We start from the raw sequence: 27,723 nt of genomic DNA on the forward strand, positions 1-27,723 counted from the left end.
GATTTCGTCTTCTTTCTCAAATTTCACAGTGAACTGAATTGTGTTGTGATCACTGCCTCCTAAGGGTTCTTTCACTTCCATCTCTTCCATTACCTCTGGTTCATTACACAATACCCAATCCAGTACAGCCAATCCCCCAGTGGGCTCAACAACAAGCTGTTCTAAAAAGCCATCTTGTAGACATTCTACAAATTCGGTCTCTTGAGATCCAGTGCTGACCTGATTTTCCCTAATCCACTTGCATGTTAAAATCCTCTACAATTATCATAACACTGCCCTTCTGGCAAGCCTTTTCTATTTTCTGTTGTAATTTGTAGTCCACATCACTGCAGCTATTTGGAGGCCTGTAGATAACTGCCATCCGGGTCCTTTTACCCCTGCAATTTCTTAGCCCAACCCACAAAGATTCTGTACCTTTCGATCTTATGTCAACTCTTTCTTTTTTTATATAATTTATTTTTTTATTGAAGTTCATCATCAAACATTTCCATAAGATGTGTTTCAGACATTGTACATATATATCATATAATAAAGTATATCACAAATCTCCACAAAATATTTATCTGAGGGATATGCTTATAGAAAAGAGCAGAAAGAGAAAACAAGCAAAAGGAAAAAAACTATGTACAAGTAGGGAGTGATCTTTTTTTTTGAACAGATTCATTGATTTGTGAGAATAAAATCAGGCCTATGAGTCATTATGTAGTTAAACCATTTTCCCAGTATGAATCAAATTGTTCCAGCTTATGATTAACAGATGCTGTTATCATCTCCATTTTGTAAATGTCCATTGTAATTTCCATCCATGTAGTTAAAGTTGAGTTCTCCTGTGATAACCACTTCCTAGTAAGTGTCTTTTTACCAGCCACTAATAGTATATTCATTAAATATTTTTCTATTTTCAACCATTCTTGAGGTATATATCAAAAATATATCAGGGTCTATATATATATACACATACATATTTAGTGGTATTTCTTACTCTCTAAGGGTATTTCACATTTAAAGATGTCTTGTAGCGCATTGTCTATCCCCCTCCAATAGTTTTTGATAACAGGGTAGTCCCAAAAAATATGATAATGATTTGCATTTTGATTTCCACAATTTCTCCAGCAAACAGGGATAATGGGATCATAATGGGATTTCTGAGAGGTGTAATAAAATATCTTATCAAGTTTTTCCACACAAACTCCCTCCATTACTGTGAACTGGTACACTTCCATTGATACCTCCATATTATTGTCCTTTCTACCTCAGATATAATTATCCCTCCGTCCTTCTCCCATTTAGTTTTAATGTATGAAGTCCAATGTGTTTTAAGATTTGATAACCCCTTATACGTGCTTGGTATGATTCTACTACCATTATCTAAATTATATGCTTTTCTAAATAGCTCTATCAAGCATGTACTTGCCTTGGTTACACTTTTAAGTGTCTTATTAACATATTGTCACATCTGTAAATATCAATAAAAATCTTGTTGTTCTAATGTGTTCCTCTTTAATCATTTCAAAACTGAACAGTGTTCCTTCTTTCATTATGTTGCAAAGAACTGTTATTCCTTTAGCTGTCCAGTCCTTAAATCTAGCATCCAATTTATTTGATGAAAAATCTGAGTCATATGCACACCATTTAAGAATTGCAATATCTTCCTCTAGATTATATTCTTTTATAGTATTTTTCCATATTTTAAAAGTCAATTTCACCCATGGATTTTCAATAGTATTTATGTACCTTTGCAGGTTGTTATCAGCCAAAATTGCTTGTATGGGGTGGGAAGTACGCGCTCCTCAATGTTTTTCCATTGAGCATCAAATGATGGGTTGCACCAACATATCACAGCTCTCAGCTGTGCTGCAAAATAATAATCTCTAAGAGAAGGTAGGCCCCATCCCCCCTTTTCCTTTGCTAATTGAAAAGCTTTGAGACAAACTCTAGGCCTTTTACCCTGCCAAATATACCTTGATAACATCTTGTTCCATTCGTTGAATTGATTTTGATTAATCTCTATTGATAGGGTCTGAAAGAGATGTAACAGTCTGGGCAGTATATTCATTTTAATAGACGCAATCCTTGAACTGAGACTGAAAAAAGGAATCAGGTTCTATCTTGCCATATCTTCCTTAATTTTTTATATAAAGGCTGATAACTACATTCTGATAATTTTGCCAAATCATTTGGCATTATGATGCCCAAATATTTGAAAGACTCTCTTTGCCATGCCCAGGGATATCTACTTTCAGTTTCTCTTGGTGGGCTATAGTAATATGAAAGTAATTGGGTTTTATCTATGTTGATCTTGTATTCTGATAATAGACCATATTGTTCAAAGGATTGCATCAATTTAGGTATAGAGTATGTTGGTTGCCCTAGATAGATCAAAATGGCATCCGCATAACAAGGCAATTTATGCTCTGTCCCCTTAATAGTAATTCCGCTGATATCTTCATTTTGTCTAATGTATTGAGCTAATGGTTCCAGATATAATGCGAAGAGTAGGGGTGACCATACACAACACTGTCTCGTGCCCCTTTCTTGAGTAAGACTATTAGATAAATCCATTACTTTTAATCCTAGCAGCAGGGTTGTCATATAGTTTCTGTATAGTTTTAATAATTGTGTCTTGGAAACCAAATCTATGTAAAACTCTGTAAAGAAAATTCCAATTAAATGAATCAAATGCCTTTTCAGCGTCCATGCTTATCACTATTGCTTAGATTTTATTTTTTTGTATATGATCCATAATGTGAAGTGTCATTTGTATATTGTCTTGTGTTTGGCATTGTCGTATAAAACCTGTCTGATCGTTACGTATCTGCATGGGTAGAAACTCCTCTAATCATTTGGCCATGATGGAGGTAAATAATCTGTAATCTAAATTAAGAATGGATATTGGTCTAAATAACCCGCATTCCATTTTATCCTTGCCTTCTTTCAGTATAGCTGAGATTATCACTTCCTTCCAACTGGGTGGCATTTGTGCCTTTTTTCAAGCCCAGTTCAGTGTGGGGAGTAAAACAGGAATTAACTAATTTTTAAATTCTTTGTACCACTCTGCCATGTACCCATCTGATCCTGGTGACTTGCTTAATTTAAGCCTACTAATTGCAGCTTTTAATTCAACTTAAGTTATGTCAGCAATCATTGTTCTATTTTGTTCTTCGCTTAAAGTGGGTAACTCTAAAGAATTCAAGAAGGAGTCAACTTGGGTTATACTTCCCCCTGGAACTTTGGAATATAGAGTTTTGTAAAACACTTCAAAAGCTTCTTGAATTTCACTTAGCTTATTTTTTTTTATCATTTTCGTTCTTGGGTCCCTAATTCTATGAATTGTATTTTCTGCTATCTTTTTTTTTCAGTTACCATGCCAGTATTTTCATAGATTTTGATCCACTTTCATAATGTCTGTTTCAGAAACATTAAATTTTTCCTGATTTCTTACATAGCCAAACTTCTAATTTCATTCCGAACATTTTTAATTTCCCCTAATGTATCCTGTGCCAAATTCCATTTTTTTCTTTATTTCCTTCAGCCTATTTTGTAATTCCTCTAATGTTTTATTCCTTATTTTTCCTTATATGAAGATATCGCTTTAATTTTCCCTCTTAAGTCAGCCTTCAGAGTATCCCGTAGAATGGGAGGTGAAACCTCTCCATTATCATTAAATTCTAAGCAGAGACCAATTTCTTTTTTAATTTGTTCCTGAAAGTATGGATCTTTGAGTAGATTTGAATTTAGTTTCCAAATAGTATTCTTTGGTTGTAAGTCAAAATCAATAGATAAATATATAGGTGCATTGTCACTTACATCTATTGTCCCAATTCCACAGGTGTTTATTTTGACTTGGTCTTTTCCAAATGTTATGATATAGTCTATTCTTGTATATACAGTATGAGGAGCAGAAAAAATGAGTGTAATCCCTTCTGTCGGGGAAAAGGTCCCTCCATATATCAATGAAACCAACATCCTCAAAAAGTGTATTAACTTTCTTATGTAAGGATTTTGTTTCATCGATTTTTCTACTGGAAGAGTCTAAGTTTATTTGTAATTGTAAATTTAAGTCTCCCCCACATATCAGGAGACCTTCTGTTTCCGCTGCCATAATATCAGTAATTTTCTGAAAGAAAACAATATCACTTCCCGCGAGTGCGTATATATTCAGTAGAATAGCTGAATTTCTGTCTATATTCCCCCTTACCAGAATATATCTGCCTTCTTTATCTCCCATTTTGAATACTTTTTCAAAATTTTGCTTACTTGAGATAAGAATAGCTACTCCTCTCCTATGACCTGATTTTTATGAGGAGAAAATCAAATTACTGAATCCCATTCTCTTCAGTTTTCTATGCTCATTATCACTTAAATGAGTTTCCGGTAAATATACTACATGGGCTTGTTCTTTTCTCATTTTGCATAAAATTGTGTTCGAGTTTCGGGAGACGCGATAGTGCGGGGTTTAAGTTCGGTGAAGGGTATTGGGCAGGTAGAATTGGTAGCGAGACGGTGTGGTAAAGAGGTGGGGTCTAGCTGGGTGTTGGTTCGTACGAGTGCTGAAGTCAGGACGGTGGAACTGCCGGCGACGGTCAGTGTACCGGGGGAGGCGGGGCTGTGGGGGCTCCACTCCTACAAGGATGAGTCAGCTATTCAGTGGCTCTCTGGAGGAGGACAAGGTGGCGTGGACTATCCGGCAGGCTTATAGGAAAGGTCCCCCTCCATCCTTCGGGCAACTGATTAGAGAGGTGCGAGAGGAAGAGAGAGCATTGGGGCGGAAAAGGGGCACGGGCCTACGGGAGCGATCCTCAGCGATACAGGAAGTGGTGGCTGAGTGGAAGAATGACAAACCCCCGGGGAGTAGGGAACCCCCTTTGGAGGGGAGGGACAGGGGAGGTACCTACTCTCAGGGGCGATCAGTGCAGTGGATTGGGAGCAGGAGCCGTCCTGGGAGAGGAGGGGCAGCCGGCAGTGTGTGCTTTAACTGTGGGAAGGAGGGTCACTTTAGGTGGGATTGTGAGAGACAAGGAGTCCCGCGGAGGACAAGCCCCCCTGCGACTAAGAAGGGAGAGGTGTCGGGGAAACTTAGGAGAGGCTCAGTGAGGGAATGGACTGGAGCCTCTGGAGGAACACGTTCCCAGAGATCAGCCGGAAGACCACCGGGTGCCCACGCCTCTGTTCCGGATGGGCTGGTAGGACCCCGTGCCAGTGTGGGTCTACGGATAGAGGGAGTTTACGCAAAAGCCGTTCTTGATACTGGATCGCAGGTGACCTTATTGTACCGGTCTTTCTACAATCAACATCTAAAGCATTTGCCCGTAACGCCATTTGACGCCCTGCAGATTTGGGGTGTGAGCGAGGGTGACTACCCGTACGATGGGTACCTATCGGTGAGATTGGAGTTCTCGGAGGGCGATGTGGGAGTGTCGGAAGCTATTGAGACGTTGGTGTTGGTGTGTCCTGACCCGGTGGAAACCGGTGGTGCTGCCCTCCTGGTGGGGACTAACTCCCCAGTTGTGCGACGGCTCCTGGGAGCTTGTAAGGAGAAAGGGGGGGAAGACTTTCTGGAGACCCTCTCGGTGCATCCAGTGTTTCGAGCAGTGTTCGAAGAAGGGGTTGCCTCCCAAGGGCTGGACCCAGAGTGTAAACGAGGGACGGTGTGGTGTACGCAGGCGAGGCCCAAGGTGATCCAACCCGGGGAGGTAGCACTAGTGATGGGGACCCCCAGATTCCCAGGAGTGCCGACAGGAGAAGCCCTGTTAGTAGATGCCCCAGACGATCTTGAAGGGGAGACACGATTTCCGGCGGGGGCGCTGGTGAGGCCCGAAGTGCAGAGACCAGGGGTGGTACATGCGAGGCGTATAGCTATAAGTGTCAGGAACACCACGGCAAGAGAAATCACCTTTAAGAGGGGAATGCCGCTGGCACATCTGTTCCCGGTGACGGTAATGTCCAGCGCACCAGTGCGGACCCCTAACGGGGAGGGATCAGAGCATCGAAGGGAGCTGACCGCTGAAGCCTTTAACTTCGGGGATTCCCCAGTGTCGCCGGAGTGGAAACGCAGGCTAGTGGAGAAGATGCTGAAGATGGAAGCTGTTTTTTCTCGGGGCGAGTTTGATGTTGGCTGCTCCAAAAGCACTCGCCACACCATCCGGGTGACGGAGGACACCCCGTTCCGAGAGAGATCCCGGCGGCTGGCTCCGGCAGATGTTGAGGACGTGCGACAGCACTTGTGCAAGTTGAAGGAGGCCGGAATCATAGCTGAGTCTCGAAGTCCTTATGCGTCCCCAATAGTGGTGGCACGGAAGAAGAATGGGCGAGTGCGCATGTGTGTTGACTACAGGACGTTGAATCGGCGAACTGTCCCTGATCAATATACTGTCCCAAGAGTCGAGGATGCGTTGGCCTGCCTGAGCGGTGCAAAGTGGTTCAGTGTGCTGGATTTAAGAAGTGGGTATTACCAGATCCCGATGAGTGCGGCCGATAAAGAGAAGACCGCTTTTATCTGCCCACTGGGGTTCTTTCAGTTCGAACGAATGCCCCAAGGCATATCCGGAGCCCCAGCCACCTTCCAGAGGCTCATGGAGAGAACTGTGGGGGATATGAATCTGTTGGAGGTGCTGGTGTACCTGGACGATTTGATAGTGTTTGGATCGACTTTGGAGGAACATGAGGAGAGACTGTTGAAGGTGTTGGGCCGTCTTAATGAAGAAGGGTTGAAGCTTTCCCTGGACAAATGCCAGTTCTGCAAGTCGTCGGTTAACTACATTGGCCATATCATTTCGCGAGAGGGAGTGGCTACTGATCCAACCAAGATAGAGGCTGTGACCACCTGGCCGAGACCCCAGAAAGTGGGTGCTCTGCGCTCATTTTTGGGGTTCTGTGGGTATTACCGGCGATTTGTGAAAGGATACGCCAAAGTGTGTCACCCGTTAACTCAGCTGTTGTGTGGCTATCCCCCGGTGGGGAAGAAGAGGACGGGGAACCAGAGGCAGGAGGCTGGAGGATACTGGAACCCGGCGGAACCTTTTGGCTCGAGATGGGATGATCAATGTGAAGAGGCGTTCCGATCTTTGAAAAGGGCACTGACCCAGGCCCCGGTGTTGGCTTTTGCCGATCCCCAGAAGCCATATGTGCTGCACACGGATGCCAGCCGAGAGGGTCTCGGGGCTGTTCTGTACCAGGAGCATGGCAAAGCATTGAGGCCGGTAGCCTTTGTCAGCCGAAGCTTGTCGCCATCGGAGAGAAACTATCCCACTCACAAGTTGGAGTTCCTGGCGCTGAAGTGGGCGGTGGTGGACAAGCTGGGCGATTACCTTTACGGAGCCAAGTTTGAGGTGAGAACGGATAACAATCCTCTCACTTATATTTTGACTTCGGCGAAGCTGGATGCCACAGGACATCGGTGGCTGGCGGCATTGTCGGTATATGATTTCAGCCTGAGGTACCGCCCCGGAAGCAAGAATATCGATGCGGATGCATTGTCTCGTCGGGAGCCGGGGGAGGAGGAGAGGGACGAGGAGTGGGAGAATGTCCCTGCCCCTGGAGTGAAGGCGATGTGTCAGTTTGTTATCACCGTGAAGGCCGAGGGAAGAGGGAGGCTGGAACGAGCCGTGGACCATTTGGGGGTTTTTGACGACGCCATACCCCTAGTTTACTGTGACCTGACCGCTCTGGGGACTAAACAGTTGCCGGAACTGAGTCCGGGGGAAGTGGCAACTGCTCAGCAAAATGACCCGGGCATTGGCACGGTGTGGAGAGCGGTCGAGAAGGGGGATGGGGCGTTGGCTGAGAAGGCGAAACACCCATACGTGCCTCTGTTGTTGAAGGAGTGGTCTCGGTTGAAGTTAAAGAACAAAATCTTGTACCGGGTAACAACGCCTCCGGACCAACCCCGCTGTTGGCAACTGGTCCTGCCAGAGGAGTATCACCAGACTGTACTCCAGGCCTTACATGATGATTCTGGACATTTGGGGGTGGAAAAGACATATGGATTACTCAAAGACCGGTTCTACTGGCCCCGGATGAGGGGGGACGTCGAAGAATACTGTAGGGGATGCCGTCGTTGCATCCAGAGGAAGACCCTGCCAGCGTTGGCGGCTCCACTGTCGCACTTGCAGAGTGCGGGACCTCTGGACCTGGTATGTATGGATTTCCTGTCGATTGAGCCTGACACCAGCAACACCGCGAATGTATTAGTCATCACCGATCATTACACTCGCTATGCTCAGGCATTTCCCACCAAGGATCAGAAGGCGACGACAGTGGCGAAGGTGCTATGGGAGAAGTACTTTGTGCATTACGGCCTTCCCAGGCGAATCCATAGTGATCAGGGGCGGGACTTTGACAGCCGCCTTATCCAGGAATTACTGACTATGCTTGGGGTTGAGAAATCCAGGACTACCCCTTACCACCCACAGGGAGATCCTCAGCCAGAGAGATTCAACAGGACCCTGTTGGATATGCTTGGGACGCTGGAGATTGGGCAGAAAAGCAGGTGGAGTCGTCATATTGGACAATTGGTTCACTGTTACAATTGTACTCGCAATGAGGCTACAGGGTATTCACCCTATTATCTGATGTTTGGGCGGGAAGCGAGGTTGCCCATTGACGTGTGTTTTGGAGGTGGAGTGGGTGAATTTCCCGGGAAGTCCCATCTAAAGTACGTGTCCGACATGAAGAGGGAGTTACAGCGGGCGTACGAGTTGGCCGAGGCGGCGGCTACCAAACAAAATCAGCGGAATAAGATGCGGTATGATCGAAAGGTGAAGTTTGTACAATTATTACCGGGCGACCGGGTCCTTTTACGGAATTTGGGACTCCCTGGTAAGCACAAGTTGGCAGATCGATGGGCGGCCAGCCCCTATGTAATAGAGAGCCAGATGCCGAACCTGCCAGTTTACCGGGTGAAACCCGAGGATGGAAAAGGGCCTATCAAGGTACTCCATAGGAATCACCTGCTGCCACTGGGTCAAGCGGTGCAGGTGGATAAGGAGCCCGAGTGGGAGGTTACGCCCAGTACAAGGACTCTGCGAGGGAGCGGAGAACGGGAAGAGCCCGCTGCTGAAGAGCGGGGACGGGTCCCTCACTCGGGAATGGCTACCGATTCAGAGGAGGACGACTCAGATGAGTGGGTCCTGTTCCCATTCGCTAGTGCTCCAGTACCAGGAGAGGAGGCTCCTGGCCCTTCCCATACTGAATTGAGTGAGAGGAGGGAAGGTTTTGAGGGTCAGATGGAGAGGCAGCCTACATTGGTGGGAGAGAGGGTGGAATCTGAGCGTGAGCCGGAGAGATCTCGGGTGAGGGAGGACCCCTGTGAGGAAGGGGGTGCGGGTCTGTCAGGTAGACCTGGGGTGTCCGAGACAGTGGGTTCGCAGGTGACGAGGGAGCCCAGTGGGGCAGAAGGGGTATGGAGATCTCAGAGGATTAGGCGCCCCCCGGAGCGGTTGACATATGTGGTACCGGGAGAACCGAGTGTGATTTCTACTGCTCTGGGTAGTTATGTCATTGCCTTCTGCACCTGGGTTGGGTTTTGTGTGTTGCAAGAAGCTTTGGGGACCTCTAGTAATGCCATGAGGGCATGACATTTGCTGGTGGGGAGAGAATGTACAATGTCCTGGGTATGTTACTCAAAATGGCCTCTTTGGTTTGTTACAAGTAGGAATGTTTCTTTGTCGGATAAGTGTTTCTCTAGCCGTTGTTTCACTTTAGAATGGCTGATATGGTAATTGTATTCATTTGTTAATCAATGGGGAATGTCATTGTGTCTTGTGATGCTGGGAACTTGGGGGAGGGGTTTTTTCGCGGGTTTTTTGAGAGAGGCCGAGGAAGACATGGAAGAAGGTGGACGTGTGCTGGACTGCTCGTAAGACCACCGGGGTGGTCCCAGGTGCGACGGCCGGATGGGTCGATTGGTTCGTTGATTGAGCTCCAACGAGTGCACTAAACAGACTGAACTTTGATAAGTGGCGCCTTTTGTTTTTTTTCCTTGTGTATATATATTGTATTGCTTACTACTCTTTTTAATTTTAGTAAACTCTTTAAAGTGTATTTCATAACGGTATTTGTTGTGGATTTGATACTGTTGGCGGGCTCGAGGCGTAAACTCGATTCTCACAGCACCTGCGTGTACGGGAGGTGGGTTGGAGAGTGGCTGGATCCCTTTTTCCCCTAGACATATACCAGCCTGTGGGTAAGTGTTACAATTGTATTACGTTTGATTGGATTTAATAGCCTATTGAAATTAAAAGCAATGAATTTTACTTTGTCCTTAGCCATCTGTATTTATCCATCAATGTATCCTTGAAATTAGCAGAATAAAACTTAATCGATCTTGTCCCTGAACAAATAAGAAATAAGAAACGCAAATAATAACAAAAATGGCAACGAACGTGTGATTCCAAAGCTGAGGTCTCCAGTAGATGACCCTGCACTGAGCTAGAGGAAATGCCTAGCTGTCGGGGATAACACCTCCTACTTGTGAGTTGAGGGCCCCCATTGCAGCATTCATAAATGTCAGTGAACAAATCCATTACACAAAAAATATTTCTCTGTATACTCCTCCTGCATATACACACACACACACACACATATATATATTCTCATTTTGGTGGGGAAAAAGAGTAAGTGAGTGAATAAAGAAGAACAACTAAGTAATATAAAATCCACATTATAATAAGTATTTTTCGAGATAGGCATATCACCGCCTACTTTTGCTTCCGTTTAGCTTCTCAACTTTTTTAAAGTTAGCCAGACCTTAAGGCTCTTCTGGAGGGGATGAGGGCTGTCTTTGGAAAATTCTCAGTCTCTTCCTGATATACTCTCGGTTCCTCCCGTCTCCTGTCTTCTCGATTCTCACACTATTTCCCAAGCGAAGTGGGATAATTCCTCTGCCAGGCTTTCCCTCGGTTTGATCACGCTGACGGACAACCCTCTGGCCTTCATGTCTGTAGTCTCCTCTTCCACTATCTGGTACAACCGCGTTTCTTCTTCATAAAACACTCGAAGTTTAGCAGGGTACGGAGTTTGAAATCTAGTTTTTCTTTGCTTTAATATTTAATGTTCAGTATCAGGAGGACTGTGACTGAAGCAGTCACTACTCCAATCCCATTGATTCATTGGTCTGTTAAACACCCAGAATCAGAATCAAAATAAGGTTTATTATCACCAGCATGTGTCATGAAATTTGTTAACTTAGCAGCAGCATTTCAATGTAATATTTAATATGCAAAGAAACAGCGAACATTACAACACAGAGCTAGGCCATTTAGCCCTTCTTGGCTGCGCTGAACAATTTTTCTGCCTAGTCCCACTGACCTGCACCTGGACCATACCCCTCCATGCATCTCTCATCCATGTACCTGTCCAAGGTTTTCTTAAATGTTAAAAGTGAGCATACATTTACCTCTTCATCTGGCAGCTAATTCCACACACTCACCACTCTCTGTGTGAAGAAGCTCCCCATGTTCCCTTTAAACTTTTCTGCCTTTACTCTTAACCCATATCCTCTGGTGTTTTTCTCCCCTAACCTCTGTGGAGAAAGCCTGCTTGCATTCACTCTCTCTATACCCATCATAATTTTATATGCCTCTATCAAGTCTCCCCTCATTCTTCTACGCTCCTGGGAATAAAGACCTTACCTATTCAAACTTTCTCTGTAACTCAGTTTCTCAAGACAAGGAAATGTCCTTGTAAACCTTCTCTGCACTCTTTCAACCTTATTAGTATCCTTCCTGTCATTTGGTGAGAAAAACTGCACACAATGCTCCAAATTTGGCCTCACCAATGCTTTATACAACCTTGTAGCGGTGTGCTACATGCAGCGCTGAAATAACGACACGTGTTCGATGAGCTGCAGTTGCAAAAAAGATTTATTTGAAATTCGCAGCCTCGCTTTAAAGCCTTCCTGATCCTGCCCTCCTCGGGCGGGAATGCTGTAGGGGTTGCGTATTCAGAGTCCTGCCCCGCGCGGGGGCTTTGCTGGTGAAGCAGACTTGGGCCCTTTTTGGGACTGGCCTCAATAACCATAAGATTATATACACCATAACATTCAAACTCTTATACTCAATACTTTGATTTATAAAGGATTTATAATGTACTAAAAGCTCTCTTTACTACCCTATCTACCAGTGATGCCTCTTTTCGGGAATTTTGTATCTGTATTCCCAGATCCCTCTGTTCTACTGCACTCCTCAGTGCCCTACCATTTACCTTGTTTGTTCTACATTGGTTTGTACTTCTAAAGTGCAATAACTCACACTTGTCTGTATTAAACTCCATCTGCCATTTTTTTCAGCCCATTTTTCCAGCTGGTCCAAATCCATCTGCAAGCTTTAAAAACCTTCCTCACTGTCCACTACGCCTCCAGTCTTTGTATCGTCTGCAAATTTGCTGATCCAATTTACCACATTATCATCCAGATCACTGATATAGATGACAAATAACAATGGACCCAGCACTGATCCCTGTGGCACACCACTAGTCATTGGCCTCCACTCAGAGAAGCAATCCTCCACTAACACTCTCTGACTTCTCCCAATGAGCCAACGTCTAATCCAACTTACTACCTCACCATGTATACCTGGTGACTGAATCTTCCTAAAGAACATCCCATGCGGGACCCTGCCAAATGCCTTACTGAAATCCACATAGACAACATCTACTGCCTTCCCTTCATCCACTTTCCTGGTAACCTCCTCGAAAAACTCTAATAAATTTGTTAAGCATAACCTACGATGCACAAAGCCATGTTGACTCTCCTTAATAAGTCCCTGTCTATCCAAATACTTGTCGATCCTATCTCTTAGTACTCCTTCCAATAATTTACCTGGAACCAACATCAAACTTAATGGCTTATAATTTCCCAGATTACTTTTAGAGCAGTTTTAAACAATGGAAGAATATGAGCTGTCCTCCAATCCTCCGGCACCTCACCCATAGATACCGACATTTTAAATATATCTGCATGGGCCCCTGCAATTTCAACACTTGTCTCCTTCAAGGTCCAAAGGAATACCCTGTCAGGTCCTTTGGATTTATCTACTCTGATTTGCCTCAAGATAGCAAGCACCTCCTCCTCTTCAATCAGTGTACGTTCCATGACCTCACTACCTGTTTGCCTTATAGAAACATAGAAAATAGGTGCAGGAGTAGGCCATTCAGCCCGAGCCTGCACCACCATTCAGTATCGTCATGGCTGATCATCCAACTCAGAACCCTGTACCTGCTTTCTCTCCATACCCCCTAATCCCTTTAACCACAAGGGCCATATCCAACTTCCTCTTAAATATAGCCAATGAACCAGCCTCAACTGTTTCCTGTGGCAGAGAATTCCTCAGATTCACCACCCTCTGTGTGAAGAAGTTTTCCCTCATCTCGGTCCTAAAAGGCTTCCCTTTATCCTTAAACTGTGACCCCTCGTTCTGGACTTCCCCAACATCAGAAACAATCTTCCTGCATCTAGCCTGTCCAATCCCTTTAGAATTTTATACATTTCAATAAGATCCCCCCTCAATCTTCTAAATTCCAGTGAGTATAAGCCTAGTTGATCCAGTCTTTCTTCATATGAAAGTCCGGCCATCCCAGGAATCAATCTGGTGAACCTTCTCTGTACTGCCTCTATGGCAAGAATGTCTTTCCTCAGATTAGGGGACCAAAACTGCACACGATATTCTAGGTGCGGCCTTGTACAACTGCAGTAGAACCTCCCTGCTCCTGTACTCAAATCCTTTTGCTATGAATGCCAACTTACCATTTGCCTTTTTCACCGCCTGCTGTACCTACATGCCCACCTTCAATGACTGGTGTACAATGACACCCAGGTCTTGTTGGATCTCTCCTTTTCCTAATCGGCTACCGTTCAGATAATAATCTGTTTTCCTGTTCTTGCAACCAAAGTGGATAACCTGACATTTATCCACATTAAATTGCATCTACTATGAATTTGCCATTTATTTCCAATGTCTCCATGCTTGTTTACTTAGTAAATACAGATGCAAAACCTATTTAAGATCTCCACCATTTCTTTAGGTTCCATACATAGCTGACCACTCTGATCTTCATGAGGACCAAATTTATCCCTTACTATCATTTTGTTCTTAATATATCTGTAGAAGCTCTTTGGTTTATCCTTCATCATGACTGCCAAAGTATTTTTTTGCACTTTTTATACTCCTCAAGCATTTTATTTTCTCACCATTCCATATACATGTCATCCATCTTTCTCTTCTTCTTTATCAGATTTCCAATATCCCTTGAGAACCAAGGTTCCTTATCCTTATTCACTTTGCCTTTAATCCTGTCAGGAACATACAAACGCTGCACTCTCAAAATTTCTCCTTTGAAGGCCTCCCACTTACCAATCACATCTTTGCCAGAGAACAACCTGTCCCAATCAGCACTTTTTAGATCCTTTCTCAACCCGAGGTTTAGAACCTCAACCCGAGGACCAGATCTATCTTTTTCCATGATCAAGTAGAAACTAATGGTGTTTTGATCACTGGAACTAAAGTGTTCCCCTACACACACTTCCTTCACTTGTCCTAACTCATTTCCTAATAGGAGATCTAATATTGCATCCTCTCTAGTTGGTACCTTTATATAGTGATTTAGAAAACTTTCCTGAACACATTTTACAAACTGTAACTTGTCTAGACATTTAACAGTATGGGAGTCCCAATCAATACGTGGAAAATTAAAATCCACTGCTATCACAACTTTACGTTTCTTGCGGTCGTCTGCTATCTCTCAGCAGATTTGCTCCTCCAATTCTTGCTGACTATTGGGTGGTCTATAATACAACTCCATTAATGTGGTCATACCTTTCCTGTTTCTCAGCTCCACGCATATGGCCTCTGTAGACAACCCCTCTAATCTGTCCTGACTGAGCACTGCTGTAACATTTTCCCAGGCTAGCAATGCCATTCCCCACTCACCCTTCATTCCTCTGTCTCTATCATGTCTGAAACATCAGAACCCTGGAACTTTAAGCTGCCAGTCCTGCCCCTCCTGTAGCCAAGTTTCACTAATGCCTATAATATTGTAATTCCATCTGTGAATCCATGCCCTCAGCTCGTCAGCCTTCCCTACAATACTCCTTGCATTGAAATAGACACACCTCAGATTATTAATACCACCTACAATCCTTCTATTTGTCACTTTGCATGAACTTTTAACATCATTTATTTTCACCCCCACTCCACTATCTACTCTGGCACTCTGGTTCCCATCCCCCTGCAAATCTAGTTTAAACCCTCCCCAATAGCATGAAGAAACCTCCCTGCAAGGATATTAGTCCCCTTGTAGTTCAGGTGTAACCCATCTCTCTTGTACATATCCTACCTGCCCCAGAATAGGTCCCAATGATCCTGAAATCTGAAACCCTGCACACTATACCAGTTCCTCAGCCACGTGTTCATCCACCAGAGCATCCTATACTTACCGTCACTGGCACATGGCACAGGTAGCAATCCTGAGATTACCACCCTCGAGGTCCTGCTTTTTAACTTCCTACCGAGCTCTCTATACTCACTCTTCAGGACCTCCTCACTCTTTCTTCTTATGTCATTTGTACAAATGTGTACCATGACATCTGGCTGCTCACCCACCCACTTCAGAATGCTGTGCACGCGATCAGAGACATCCCTGACCCTGGCACCCGGGAGGCAACAAACCATCCGGCTGTCTGACCACAGAACCTCCTGTCTGTATCTCTAACTATTGAGTCCCCTATCACTACCACTCCCCTCTTCTTCCACCCTCCTTTCTGCACTGCAGAACTAGGCTTAGTGCCAGAGATCCGGCTGCTGCAGCTTGTCCCAGGTAGGTCATCCCCCCAACAGTATCCAAATCAGTATACTTTTTGTTGAGTGGAATGGCCACAGGGGATCCCTGCTCTGCCTTCCCTTGCCTGATGGTAACCCAATTACCTGTGCATTGTTCCTTTTGTGTAACTACCTCCCTGAAACTACTATCTATTAACACCTCATTCTCCTGAATGATCCGGAGGTCATCCAGCTCCTGCTCTAGTTCCCTAATGCAGTTTGTTAGGAGCTGCAGCTGGATGCACTTCTTGCAGGTGTCGTTGTCAGGGACACCAGAGGTCTCCCTGACTACCCACATCCTGCAAGAGGAGCATTCCAACTTCCTGCCTGGCATTCTCTCTACTCTAAATAAACAAAACTTACCAGAACCTACCCTCGCCTCTGCCTGTTCACACCAAAGCCTGTTGAGCCAAAGCAATCCCAATCTGCTCCCTCTCACTGTGCTGTCCGCTGTATATGGTGGTCTTTTTTTAAACCTTTGGTGCTCTATGTCACATGGCTGTGCAGTCTAGCCTCTTTTTCCCGAGCAGTATAAAAAAAACTTCTCTCCGAGATTCCTTTACTCTTTTAGTCTCAACCTCTTGCTTCGATTTAAAAAGGACCATTGAAAATTCCTCTCCTTTTTAAACCTTTGGCGCTTTACATCATGCACCTACGCACTCTAGCCTCTTTCCCCCGAACAGTGTTATAATCTCTAAACAAATTAAAGAATTAGATAACATTAATGCAATCTCTCCAAATGTTGTTTCATTTAAGAGTAGAATTACAATTGCAGTATAATTTATCACTAACTTATCCTATTGAAGGATATTTGCTGAAATTGAAAAGTCAATTTTATTTCTTTGGGGATAAAAATAATAAGCTCTTAGCTTCTCAATTAAGAGCAGATAGAGCTAAAAGACAAATCTTAAAGTTTCGTAAAAATAATGGAGATATAGTAAGTAACCATGAAGACATTAATAATACCTTTCAAGATTTTTATTCTGATCTTTATAGATCTCAATATCCTGCAGATTCCTCTAAAATGAAGGCATTTTTACATAAGATTAAATTTCCACAAATTTCTTTTGAAGATCAACAGATGCTTGATGCTCTGATTACCAAACATGAAATTCAGAAAGCTATTTTATCAATGCAATCAGGTAAAGCGTCTGGACTTGATGGTTATTCAGTGGGATTTTACAAAAAATTTGAAAGATACTTTCTCCGTATCTTTTGGAAATATTTCCTGAATCCTTTGACAAGGGTAATTTAACTTCTTTTTTATGAAGCATATGTCTCCTTAATTCTTAAAAAAGATAAAGATCCGGTTGAATGTTCATCATATAGACCTATTTTGCTATTAAATGAGGATGCAAAAATTCTCTGTAAAATATTGGCTAATCGCTTGGAAAATATTTTAACTAAAATTATTTCTATAGATCAAATGGGCTTTATTAAAGGCCATTATTCTTTCTCTAATGTTTGGAGATTGATGAACATTATATATTCATCGTTATCAAATCAACCTCAATGTTTTATCTCTCCTGATGCAGAAAAGGCATTTGCTAGAGTTGAGTGGCCATATTTGTTTAAAGTTTGACAAAAATTTGGTTTTGGTCATAATTTCAATAGATGGATTCAAATGATTTATAAGAATCGTTCATTACTAATAAATGTCGGTCTTCTTTATTCTCACTTTCTCATGGCACTAGACAGGGATGTCCATTATGTCCTTTATTATTTAATCTTGAATTGGAGCCTTTAGCTGTTAGATTACGTGAAGCTAAAAATATTCATGGTATCTCTATCAATTGAAGATTTCTCCTTATGCAGATAATCTTTTGGTTTTTATTTCAAACCTTGAGCAATCAATTCCTAATCTTTTGGAAACTCTGGTAAATTTTGGAAATTCTGGTAAATTTTCAGGATATAAACTTAACTTGAATTGTTTCCATTAGATGTTCATGATAGTACATATAATGATATTCCTTTTAAAATTGTTAATACATTTAGATATTTAGGTATTATAATTACTAAATATTATAAAGATCTCTATAAAGCAAATTTAGTTCCTTTAATGGACTCCATGAAAGAATTATTTTCTAGATGGAATCCACTTACTTTTTCTTTTATAGTCCATATTCATGCTGTGAACATGATGATTTTACCAAGATTTTTATATATTTTACAAAATATACCTATTCTTTAACTAAAATTTTTTTGATCACATTGACTCTCTTATTTCTTCTTTTATTTGGAATAATAAAAGACCTAGAATTAATAAGTATCATTTACAAATATTTAAAAAAGATGGTGGAATTGCACTTCCAAATTTAAGACTGTATTATTGGGCTGTGAATATTAGACAATTATGTTTTTGGTTATACTGGCTTGATAAGAGCCAAAAACTATTATGGGTTGATTTGGAATTAAAAGCTGTTAAAAAATTTCATTTAACTTCAATTTTAGGAGCTCCATTACCTTTACAGCTCTTTAAAATTCCAAATTTAAATTTCTGTATGATTATTAAACAATCCTTATGGATTTGGGTTCAGTTTCATTTTTCTTTTAATCTTGAACAATTTATCTAGTTTTTTATATTGAATTTTCTTATTTAAACCTTCAACAACTGAACCCATTTTTCTTTTAAGGAAAAATAAAGGAATTTTTCAGATTTATTTTGTGATGGTAGATTGATGACTTTTGAGGAGTTAATTAATAAATTTTCTCTCACATACACATTTTTACACCAATATTTACCTAAGTTTCCATATTTACAAGAATCTGATTTGTTGGACACCATTTTGAAATTGAATCCCTTAGTGAAAGGTTCCATTAGCAGAATTTATAATTTATTTTTGTTACAAAAAGAGAACTTATCACGAAAGATTAACCAGGATTGGGAGAGAACTTAATATGACCTTTGTTAATGAAGATTGGCTTCGAGTTTTGAAAAACATAAATTTTTCTTCTGTATGTGCCAACCATTGTTTAATTCAGTTTAAAATTGTGCACCGTTATTACTTAACAAAGAAGGCTATCTAAAATATTTCCTAGTATAGATAACCATTGTGATAGGTGTAAAACTGAAATAGCTACTTTGTCACATATGTTCTGGTGATGTTCGTCATTAAAAACGTTTTGGAAATCTTTATTTTCTACAATCTAAAGCTTTGAAAATTAATTTACAACCTAATAGATTGATTGTTCTATTTGGAATAGTTCTGCATCATATTCAGGGTATCTCATCTCAATTGTGGTCTTCCTGACCGGAGCATCCAACAGCAGAGAGAGGTACAAAGGCCCAGGTACTGTAACTAATCTGTGAGTTACTACCTACAGCGAGAGTTGAGCCAACCCATGCTTGCCACTGTCTTGGATGGTCGCCCACTAGGTTCCGGGCAGATCCAGTGGATTTGCAGATGAGGATAGCGGATCATGTGGAAGACATTAGTTTCCACATTATTGATTCCCCACTTGTACCCCTGATACTTGAGTACCCTTGGCTATCCCAGCATAATTCTCCATGGACTGGAGGGAGCGGAGAACATTGAAACAGAACATTGGTTTCACATTCTTCACACTAACATTATCTGTTCCATTTACTACCCTAATTCGAGTACCAAATCCCCTCCTGGCATGGCCTCTCAATTGCTTGGTCCAGTCATTGTAAGAGGGTTTGTTTGGGGCATGGTGTTCCAAGACCCAGACTGTCCCATGAGAAATGACCAAAAAGGGGGGCAGATGTCAGTGCGAAGTAACCCAAGACCTTCTGGTGACCCAGTCCTGCACTCCTGGATGGACAAACTGATTTCAGACAATGGGACTGTATGATCCCTGTCACTGTCGATCCTGGATCCCACAAGAACTAGAGAGAGGGAATCTGTCATTCAAGAGAGGACTAAAGAAATGCCCGAACTTTCTGGGAAATTTGCAGCCAACCTTAAGGAACACAGCTACCATGTCTCGAGTAACTGAAAGACTCCATTATGCCCAGCCTTGAAGCCTATTTCCAGGAAGGAAAGAACCCTCTGTAATGCCCTGCTGTCATCGCCTGAGGATTCAGATGGAGATTTGGACTCAGCTTTGGCTCGTTTCCATGAATGAGCTTTGTGAGCCTCGGGAGCAGACTCTGAGGTCGATTGAATCACCCCGGTGCTTAAAAATTCTCAAAGCTCATCTTCGAAAGAAAGTCCAAGGAGACAGCACACCCAAACCTGTTGAAAGCACTTCCAAGTGCAAGGACATGGAGGAGGTCTTCAGCAAGGGAAAGGCCTTTACTCTTCTGAAACACCGACCCCACAACAATGCAATAACTGCTGCTTGGTACTTGTCCCTTGCAGGGTTAATTAAACATACTCTTGAGCCCAGAGAAAAGTGTAGTGGAAGAATATACCAAAGAGACTCTTGCCACAGGCCTCATACGGCCCTCCACCTCACTCACTGGCACAGGCTTCTGCTTCTTACAAAATAAGGATGGGAGCCTGTGGCCTTGCATTGATTACAGAGGATTAAACTGCATATTGGCCAAAGATTGCTACCTGCTGCCTTTCATGGACTTCAAGATGCTCCAAGAGTGAGAGTATTCACAAATCTGGACCAATGGAGCGCGTACCATCTGGTACATATAAGAGAATGTGATGAGTGGAAGACTGCATTCAATACACCGATGGGGCACTAAGAGTACCTGGTTATGCCCTTCAGCCTCGTGAATGCTCCAATCATTATCCATATTCTTGATAAGCATTCCTTCATCTACATTGATGATATCTTCATCTTTCCAAAGTCCATGGGGAAGAACGACGTTAACATCAGGGACATTTTAAAGAGGCTTCTGGAGTATGAAGTTGATGTTCTGTTGGAGAAGTCTGAGTTTCACGTGACGACTATTTCATTCTTGACGTTCATCATCTCCAATGGCCATCGCAAGGTGGAGCCTACCAAGACGTACCAAGACTCAGGCAGTCAGAGACTGGCTGCCACCATCCAGCATCAACCAAATCCAATGTTTCTTGGGGTTAGAAAATTTCTACCAGAAGTTCATAAGCAACTCCAGTCGCTGCAGGTCTGCTAATGTTGCTCTAACCCTTCGCAGTGCGGATAGCTGGTGCAGCCCCTTTAAGGATTCGGGTCAGTCCCGCAAATTGGTAATCATATTGGATATTTCAATATTACAGTGGAGTAAAAGAAGTTACAGAGGCATGACAGTGGAGATGATTGCCAGAATTGATTGGAAAAGAACACTGGCAGGGATGATGGCAGAGCAGCAATAGCTGGAAGCAATTCAGAAGGCACAGAATAAAAACATCCCTGAAAGAAAAAGGTATTCTAAAGGCAATATGACACAGCCATGGCTAAGAAGGGAATTCAAGGCCAGTATAAAGCTAAAGGGAGGGCATATACCTGAGCAGAGATTGGGTCGAGGATGAGGAAGATCTTAAGAAACAACAGAAGGCAACTAAAAAAGTCAGTGAGAAGGTAACGATGGAATATGAAAGTAAGCTCGCCAATAATATTAATGAGGATACAAGTAGTTTCTTCAGATACATGAAGTGTAAAAGAGAGCTGAGGGGCCTTATCAGACCACTGGAGAAGGATGCTGGAAAGGCAGTAATGAGGGCCAATAAAATGGCAGATGAACTGAATGAATATATTTCATCAGTCTTCACTGTGGAAGACACGAGCAGTATGGTAGAAGTTCCAGGTGTCAAGGGCCATGAAGTTTGTGAAGCTACCATTACTAGAGAGAAGATTTTTGAGAAACTGAAAGGTCTGAAGGTAGGTAAGTCACCTGGACCAGATGGTGTACAACCCAGGGTTCTGAAAGAGGTGGTTGAATTGATTATAATCAATAATAATGATCATTATTAATAATAATAATGATCTTTCAAGTATCATTATATTCTGGAATGGTTCCAGAAAAGTGGTGAATTGCATATGTCACTTCACACTTCAAGAAGGGAGAGAAGCTAAAGAAAAGAAATTGTTACCCAGTTTGTCATTGGTGGAGGGGCAGATCGTTCTCAGGAAGTAGAGAGCCAAGAAAAAACTTGGACAGATTAGGAGAATGGGCAATTAAGTGGAAGATGGAGTACAATGTCAGGAAGTCATGCTCAATGGCAGAATTAGTGACTTAAAAAAATATTAAAAAAATTAATCAAAATAATATAATAAATAAATATATAAATAATATCGTGAGCTTCAGCTGTAAAGTCCTTGACAGTGAGTCCATAGGTTGTGAAGCAGACTTAATGGACTACATGGCCTAATTCTACTCCTACATCTTATGGTCTTATGGAACCAGTTCAGTGTTGGGGTGAGTGAAGTTATTGACCCTGCTTCCAGAGCATGATGGTTGTGTGGTAATAACTGTTCCTGAACCTCATGGTCTGACACAAGGCTTCTGTACCTTCTTCCTGATGGCCACAGTGCGAAGCGAACATGTCCTGGATGGTGGATGTGCTCAATGATGGATGTTGCCTTCCTGCAACAAACTCCTTGTAGATGTGCTCAATTGTGTGGAGAGCTGTTAGGACATATTCTGGAGTTAGGTTATATAGCAAATACTAATTTCAACAACAGCCAATCTTCATACCTGAATGTGGATTGTAGATTCAGTTTAAAATGCACCCATAAAGATAGTGTTCTTGGAGCTGCAGAATGGAGTTGTTTGCAAACAAAGAAACTCACCATTCGACCCCTGCAGGACTGAGTGGACTTGGAATGGGCTGGGAGTCAACGACGCCTGGGGGGAAATCGATGGAGGGCTAATGGAAAGGAAACCGTGATACCTGCATTTGCATGATGTGACCCAGATTCAGTGGGGATTAACATTCTGTAACATCCTGGGAAAGGTTTCACTGCTAATGTAATGGCCACTCTGTAGCAGCAGTGTTTGGGTTATGGCTAGAGATAAGGGGGACTTTGGAATTTGCGCAGTCCAATGAAGGGAGTGTTTTTTACTTCTTGTGTGCCTGACAGCGAGTGGTTCAAGGTCTTTTGTTCAGTGGAAGATGGAGAGAGAAGATGCCAGAATGAAGAGGTTCTAGACTGCAAGACTGAGAGGACTTGGAATGGGCTGGGAGTCGACCACGCCTGGGGGGAATTCGATGGAGGATTAATGGACAGGAAGCCGTAAGCTCCAATGTGCACATTAGACTGTTTCATTAAAATGGGCCCTTTTCTTTTTGTTATTCTTACTAACCCTCTAGTCAAATTAAAAATTGTAAAGCTAAATCATTTAATTGTATATGGTGTACTGTCTGTTATTTTGTGATACTGAGTTGTAACAGGGGAACACATCACGCAGTATCCACACAAACAAGAGGTTTTGCACCTCAGATTTCACATATTTGGCAGGGCCAGAGACTGCCTTCCTGGACTAATGCCTCCGGCTGAACCTGAGGGGGTATCGTTCGGGATTGACTCCGTTGGACGCTGTGTGAGCATTGAACCTGAGCATTGAACCAGTGGACTGTGTGTTTAAGTGTGTGCTAGTATGGATGCTGCCGGTGTGGAGCGGTGGTGTTCATCCTCGGGGTTTCTGGTAACTAATGCATGCATGTTGAGTGGGGTAGATATTCGTAATCCTGATGAATTGTCGATTCCACTTTTAAGTACTGTTAACGTGGTAGGTAAAGTTACAATTATGGGGCAGAGATTTGATAAAATGGCAGGCACAGACTTTGTCTTAGTTCAGATTAGCGCTGACATAATGACAGTAGAACTGCCCGGTACTATTGGGGCCCCAGGAGAGGGGGGTGGGGTGTGCACTGTCCACACTTTCCGGGGGAGGAGAGTGGAGGTGAGCGGGCCGAAGCACATGTCGTGTCTCCTGTAGCTGGGGAGGAGACTTCTGAGACAGGGTTCTTTCGTTTCTGCTTTGGGAGGCGAAGGAGCGGTCTGATTTGGAATGTCCAATGTGTCCTTGTCCTCCAGGGAAGCGTGAGAATTCTGAGTTAGTATCCGCCCTTACCTCTCTGGTGAATAAATGGAAAAATGCCCAGGTCCAAAGCCCCAGCTATGGTAGGCTCCGCCTATTCTCAGGAACGAAGCCCACCCCTAAAGGGGAAGAGAAGTATGAGACTTGGGCAAGGCAGACCTCTCAGTTGTTCGATGAGTGGCAGTGCTCCGATGATGTAAAACAACAGCGATTGGTTGAAAGTTTGAGGGGGCGGGTGGCTGACATTGTGAGAGCTGTAAAGTCCCAGTACCCCCTTGCCACTACTGCCGCTTACATGCGAGCACTGGAAAATGCACTTGGCATGACAGGAAACCCAATGGAGCTCATGACGGTGTTTCAGAACATGCGTCAGGAGAAGGGGGAGAAGCATTCTGCCTACCTCTTTCGGCTAGACAGGCAGCTGAATTGCTTGCAGTGCAGAGGGGCCATTCAAGCGGCTGAGGTGGATCAGTTAAGAGTGGACCAGATAGCAAAGGACGCCCTGTCCCAGGACCTGATCGCTTGATGTCTCCGACTATCTCGTAAGACGCAACCCCCCTTCCCTTGTTTGTTGAGCTGATCAGAGAAATACAAGAGGAGGAGAATGTGTCAGAGGCACAGGAGGCCTCCATCAGCAGGGTAGAGTCCTCGGTAGTGGTCCCTGTGGTGAAGTGACCATGGATAGCCTGCCCCATGGCTGTGTGTAGACTATAGGACCCTGAACAGGTGTACCGACCCTGACCAGTATACGGTCCCAAGGATCGAAGAAGCACTGGCCTGTCTGAGTGGTGCTAAGTGGGTCAGTGTGCTGGACTTGAGGAGTGGATATTACCAGATCCCCATGAGCGAGGCTGACAAAGAGAAGACGGCATTTCTATGTCCACTGGGATTCTTCCAGTTCGAAAAGATGCCAGCAGAGAGGGCTCGGGGGGTGTCCTGTATCAAAGTCAGGGTACCGGGTTGAAACCTGTTGCGTTAGTCAGCCGGAGTCTGTCACCCCCAGGGAAAAACTATCCCATGCACAAGTTGGAATTTCTGGCATTGAAATGGGCTGTGGTGGATAATTTGAGTGACTACCTCTTTGGTGCCAAGTTTGAGGTGAAGACGGACAACAATTCCCTAACTTATTCCTGACCTTGGCAACATTGGATGCCACAGGCCGTCGTTGGTTGGTGGCGTTGTCTGCCTCTGATTTCAGTCTGAAGTACCGGCTGGGAAGTAGGAATATTGATGATGATGCTTTGTCCCGACGTGCACATGAAGGGCTGGACAGGGACTAGGAGTGGCAGAGCGTTCCTGCCCTGGGAGTGAAAGCCATGTGCCAGTTTGCCATTACCCTGAAGGCAGATGGAAGGCAAGGACAGAATCAAGCGGTAGATTAATTGGGAGATCTGATGATGCCATTCCACAAGTTTACTGCAACCTGACCGCTCTGAAGACAAACCGGTTACTGGAATTGAGTCCGGGGGAAATGGCAGGTGCTCAGCGAGATGACCTGGGCATCGGTACCATTTGGTCAGCTTTCAAAAAGGATGATTCGGCCCAGGCGGAGAAGACGAAAGACGTTGCACTGCCTCCATTTCTGAGAGAATGGCCTAGATTGGAGTTGAGGAACTAGATCATATACCAGGTCACGTCACCTCCGGAATGACCTTGGTGTACACAGTTGGTTCTGCCTGAGAAGTATCGGAGGAAGGTGTTGAAGTCACTTCATAATGATTTTGGACATTTGTGGGTTGAAAAGACCTATGGATTGCTCAGAGATCAGTTTTACAGGCCCCAAATGAAGCCGGAGGTTGAAGAAAATTCCAATTCATGCATTCAATGCATACAGAGGAAGACACTGCCTACAAGGGCAGCTACCTTGTCCCAATTGCAGATTGCGGGGCCCCTTGACCTGGTGTGTATGGATTTCCTGTCAATAGAGCAAGATGCCAGCAACATGGTGAATGTCTTAGTCATCATGGATCACTACATCAGATATGCGCAGGCTTTCCCTACCAAGGATCAGAGGGTGTCCACAGTGGCCAAAGTGTTTTGGAAAGGTTTTTCATTTATTACGGCCTCCCCCGGCGGATACATAGTGATCAGGGATGGGATTTCGACAGGAGGCTCATCCATGGACCAGCTGGAAAAATGGGCCGAAAGGGGCAGATGGAGTTTAATACAGACAAGTGTGAGGTATTGCACTTTGGAAGGAAAAATCAAGGTAGAACATACAAGGTAAATGGTAGGGCACTGAAGAGTGCAGTAGAACAGAGGGATCTAGGAATACAGATACAAAATTCCCCAAAAGTGGCATCACAGGTAGATAGGGTAGCAAAGAGAGCTTTTGGTACATTAGCCTTTATAAATCAAAGTATTGAGTACAAGAGTTGGAATGTTATGGTGATGTTGTATAACACAATGCAGGAAGGATATTAATAAGGTTGAAAGAGTGCAGAGAAGGATTACAAGGATGTTTCCAGGACTTCAGAAACTGAGTTACAGAGAAAGGTTGAATCGGTTAGGACTTTGTTCCCTGGAGCGCAGAAGAATGAGGGGAGACTTGATAGAGGTATATAAAATTATGACAGGTATAGATAGAATGAATTCAAGCAGGCTTTTTACACTGAGGCTAGAGGAGAAAAAAAAACAAATGACATGGGTTAAGGGTGAAGTGGGAGAAGTTTAAAGGGAACATGGGGAGCTTCCTCCACTCCGAGAGTGGTGGGAGTGTGGAATGAGCTGCCAGATCAAGTTGTAAATGCGGGCTCACTTTTAACATTTAAGAAAGACTTGGACAGGTACATGGCCGAGAGGTGTATGGAGTGGTATGGTCCAGGTGCAGGTCATTGGGACGAGGCAGAAAAATTGTTCAGCACAGCCAAGAAGGGCTAAAAAGGTCTGCTTCTGTGCTGTAATGTTCTATGGTTCAATGAGTTACTGAGCATGCTAGGAGTCACAAAGTCCTACTCCTTATCACCCGCAGGGTGATCTCCAGCCTCAGAGGTTTAATTGGACCTTGCTAGACATGCTCAGAACTTTGGAGGTCAGAAGAAGAACAGGTAGAATCAACATATTGGACATCTGGCCCACTACTACAACAGTATCTGAAATGAAGCTACTGGGCACTCGCTATAGTATCTGATGTTTGCGCACGAGGCAAGGTTGCTCATTGACCTTTGTTTTGGGATGGAGAGGGACAACTGATCTCCGAAGTCTTATCTGAAGTATGTGTCTGACATGAGAAGGTGTTACACGAGCAAGGTGGTGGACGAACCCAAGTGCAGAACACGGGCACAGAGGCAGAGTTGGGAGGCATTCTTGATGTAACAAGCATGGAACAATGAAACAAGGTAACTTATGCCAGAGTGAACAGTGAACTGGCAGCTCCTTGTTGTGAGTATTAGGCAGACCGCTGCAGGATTGATAACACTTTCAACCTTGAATGGTCCCAGGAAGCGAGGGGCGAGTTTCCTATGCTCGTTCTTGAGCGGGATGTCCTTGGAGGAAAGCCACACCATCTGCCCCGGTTAGTACTCAGGCACCGGAGTCTGGTGTTGGTCGGCCGTCTTCTTATTGCGTTTTGCTGATCTGAGAAGGGCCGTGCGTGTCTGCTCCAAAATGTTCTGGCACCAATCGATATGGTCCTGAACCGACGGTACTGCAATCTCCTCTTCTTGTGCAGGAACAGCGGGGGTTAACACCCCAGGGAACACTCGAATGGAGATCTTCCAATGGCAGAGCTCACCACAGAGTTGAGGGCGTACTCAACCCACAGGAGGTGGTCGCTCCAGGTCGACGGGTTGTTTGCCGTTACAAAACATAGCGTCGCCTGTCCGTTCATCTGGGGGTGGAAGCAGGATGACAGGCTGACTGATGCACCTAAGGCTTGACAGAAGGCCTTCCGTACCTGTGAGATGAACTGGGGACCACGATCGGAGACGATATCTGTGGGGATTCCATGGGGGCGGAAGACGTGGCAGACGAGAAGATCAGCAGTTA

At 43.9% G+C, this 27,723-nt stretch overlaps 1 long non-coding RNA gene across 2 annotated transcripts in view; it reads right to left on the reverse strand.

The window, feature by feature from the left end:
* Positions 1–27,723, reverse strand: part of LOC132381342 (uncharacterized) — a 100,845-nt gene that overhangs the window by 52,578 nt on the left and 20,544 nt on the right. Inside the window, exon 2 of one of the 2 annotated variants that reach the window (XR_009508011.1) lies at positions 22,204–22,320. The exons of the other annotated variant lie outside the window; for it this stretch is intronic. This is a non-coding gene — a long non-coding RNA (uncharacterized LOC132381342). The remainder of the gene's footprint in view (positions 1–22,203; positions 22,321–27,723) is intronic. 2 annotated transcript variants of the gene reach the window in all.

This window comes from Hypanus sabinus, chromosome 26 (genome assembly GCF_030144855.1).
Source record: "Hypanus sabinus isolate sHypSab1 chromosome 26, sHypSab1.hap1, whole genome shotgun sequence".
NCBI lineage: Eukaryota > Metazoa > Chordata > Chondrichthyes > Myliobatiformes > Dasyatidae > Hypanus > Hypanus sabinus.